This window comes from Acanthochromis polyacanthus, chromosome 12 (genome assembly GCF_021347895.1).
Source record: "Acanthochromis polyacanthus isolate Apoly-LR-REF ecotype Palm Island chromosome 12, KAUST_Apoly_ChrSc, whole genome shotgun sequence".
Classification (NCBI taxonomy): Eukaryota; Metazoa; Chordata; class Actinopteri; family Pomacentridae; genus Acanthochromis; species Acanthochromis polyacanthus.
In genome coordinates, this window is record NC_067124.1 from 32,500,376 (window position 1) to 32,503,623 (window position 3,248).

At 39.6% G+C, this 3,248-nt stretch overlaps 1 long non-coding RNA gene across 3 annotated transcripts; it reads left to right on the forward strand.

Annotated features, from left to right (window-relative positions):
- The first annotated feature begins 757 nt into the window (after window positions 1-757).
- LOC127536609 (uncharacterized) lies at window positions 758-2,603 on the forward strand. 3 transcript variants are annotated; one of them, XR_007945703.1, is made up of 4 exons: window positions 758-1,163; window positions 1,733-1,848; window positions 2,004-2,099; window positions 2,580-2,596. It is a non-coding gene; the product is annotated as an uncharacterized LOC127536609 (long non-coding RNA). The 3 variants fall into 3 exon arrangements; XR_007945702.1 differs by lacking the exon at window positions 1,733-1,848 and having other exon boundaries at window positions 2,580-2,603; XR_007945701.1 differs by lacking the exon at window positions 758-1,163 and having other exon boundaries at window positions 1,179-1,848.
- The last annotated feature ends 645 nt before the right edge of the window (window positions 2,604-3,248 follow it).

Consider the following 3,248-nt stretch of genomic DNA (forward strand, 5'->3'; position numbering starts at 1 on the left):
TCATGTGCAGCAGCGATGAGAGTGAAAAATAGAGAGGTGTAACTCCAGTTCTCTGCATGTGTCTCAACATAAATTAAAAAAAATATTCACGAGCTATTATTGATGGTGTGTGACTGCAGTTTTGGTGGACTGATGGTTAAATGCAACCTTCTATAAGTTATTATTTCTTCTATTTAAAATGTAAATACATTTTTTTTTAAAACTACATAGCAAACAAAATTTGCACAGCCTTTCTCATTCAGTGCTTTTCATTTATTTGTATTATTTTCTTCATTATAGATTAATACTGAAGATCAACTCTTTTTTCTACAGCATAATTCCATAAGTATTCTTTTATAGTTTTGATGTCTTCAGTATTAGTCTACAGTGTAAAAAATAATCAAATAAAAACCACTGAATAAGAAGGTGTGTCCAAACTTTTGACTGGTGGTGTACGTCCACTTGGATATTAAATGTGGAAGAAGAATGTGGTAAAAGGGAGTTTCTGCTGCAGCAAGCTGAGTGAAGAACTACATATTTGAAAAACAAAATTAAAACACTTTACGGTCGTTTACCTTAAAGTAAGACGTTTTTTTTAGATCACATTTTGTCTCCATCAAATGAATGAGGGTGTGGTCTGAGAGTGGAGACAACCCCTCCTCAGGACAGTTTCTCGTAGCCTGGAGAGATGAAAATGAATCTCACTTGTTTCCCACCATCAAAAAATGCATCTCCTTACGCTGATCCTTGGGATTGTGCTTCTCTCTAAAGGCAAGTTTTTATTATCTTGTCTGTTTTCTTTCTTCTTGTTGTTTTCTTTTGTCTCTAGCTGTCACGCCCTTTTGCTGCAGCAAACTGATTAATTACTTTCATGACGAGCGGCTGCGCTGAGGACGCAGCCGGCAGTAATTACTGATCAGCGCTGTATAAAACAGAACTCGAGACGTTGCTCAGCGCTGCAGCATTGGACTACTCTCCCTGCTCATGAAGGCGCTCCTCTGTCAGTCATCCTGCTTGGACTCTGTCTGTTCCGTTCGGACTATTCTCCGCTATGCATCTCCCACTTCCTGGATGTTTGTGTCTGCCTCGCCTGTAATTACCTCTGCTCCGTTTGCACCCAATCCCCCATCTGCTTCTCAGTCTCTGCCCCCCTCCGACTCCCTCTCCCGATGGCTGGACTTTTTGTGAGTTACCTCTTAGATTAGTTTTGATTTATGTTTAGTTTTTCCTCGGCCTTCGGGTCCGCCCTTGGTTCTGTTATCTTATTTAATTCTCACCACGGCCGATTGGTTCGTCGCTTTTAGTTTAGTTTTCATTACCTTTCTGTTTGTTCCTGTGCTTCTGCAGTTTGCGTGTTTATTTCAGTTTAATCAATTAAACCTTGTTTCCTTCAAATCACCTGCCTGTCTGTCTGCCTGCTGCATGGGTTCACACCTGTCCCATTCGTGACACTAGCACACTGGCCTTTTCAAATACTGTTAAAGACATGGTTCATTTAAACCCAGAAAATATGCTGCATGTTTTTTTTTTTTTGTTTGTTTTTTGTTTTTCTGTTGCATATATGCAGCTTTTGCACAGACAGTTCATCTCGTGCACAGGCTCCAGGAAACGCATCAGAATTGCAGCTGGCATATGTTGGATAGCTCATTTTTCCAGCTGTATTTAAAAATCTGAGTGACTTCAGAGTTAACGTGTTAAAACTTTTTTTTTTCTTTGTAGACAAGTTAATTTACCTTATTTTGTGTTTCATCAGCCTTCACCCTGAAATGTCATCAGTGTTTAATGGAAAACTCTGGAAACTGCACTGACACTGTAGCATTTTCCTGTAGAGGGTGATCAGTGTGTCGTGATGAGTCGTGTCATATGCAGGTATGTTAGTAGGTCCCTATTTTTATTTCTTGGCACTGGCTCAGTTTACAGCTGCCGCTCTTTATTGCAGGAGGTTCAAAATGTTCTGATTATGCCACTAAAGACACATATATATATATATATATATTTTTTTTTGTTTGTTTGTTTGCCTGCAGATTGTGTCAAAGGGTCAGTCAACTTTGGAATCACAAAGACTGTATTTGTCAGCAGGTGCTGCACCTCTGATCTCTGCAACACTCAAGCTGCCCGGGGTAACTTACATTTTACATCTGATGCATCTTTGAAGCACTGGGAGGCTTTTTTTTTTTTTTTTTTTTTTTTTTCTTGAAACCAGCATTTTGTTGCATGAGCAAAAATTATGCAAACCATATGACTGCCTTCAAAGTTAGTGCTGGTTAAATTTTTTTTTTTTTTTTTCTGCTGAAACTACCAGAATTGAGACACAAATTGTCAGAGAAACAAGACCAGTCAGGATCATCTTTGACAGAGGAGCTGAAGGGTGTGGCAACCCAAAATGTAAACTCAGCTTCTCATAGTCACACACTGTAAATATAACCAACATTTCCTGCATTGGAAATCTGTTTTATTAACAGTGACTCTACAAACAAATCAATGGCAGAAATCTTTGCATTTATATGCTCATATTTATATGGTTGGTTAGTTGTCAGTGAAACGGTCTGAGGTCACCTCCTGCAGCTCCTTTTCCTCTCGAAATATGTTTTATTTCACAGATGTCGGTCAATCCTACCCAAATGGCAAAAAGTGCTTCTACTGTGATGGACGATCGTGCACTGCAACTCTGAACTGTGTGGGGGACGAGGACTACTGCATCTCATCAACGGGTAACAGCCCTACAGCTTGTAGTGTCTACCACTACATGCCATAATAATGTTTAGTGACTCTAGCACATTTATCACAGCTTGAAGCTGGCACACTAACATTATCATTCTGACAGTGGATACAGGAGGGCAGCTGGTGACTGTGAAGGGCTGTGCTTCAAAGGTTGTGTGCTCAAGTATCCAACATGTTCAGACGATGGGCATGGGAAAGGACACCAGCTGCTGCCAGGGCGACTTCTGCAACGGTGCCACCAGTCCAACTGCTGGTATTCTGCTGTTAGTGGCACCGCTGGTCTCTGTGGTCTTGTTTTTAGTTTTGCTTCTCAAATGTGCACAACTTCATAGTGCTTAAACCTGCCTTGTTACTGTTTCAGACATGTGTGAGAAAGTAGAAATTTAGAAAGCATTCTTTTTTTTTTTTTTTTTTTTCTGTCTAGCAACATGCAGTTTCTAATCTGCTTATTTTTACATTTTATTTGTACATGTTGCCTATACATCTAACAGCAACTGTTTGATAGTTAAAACAAGAGGAAAGTAAAAGATGTACTGATGCAAATTTTT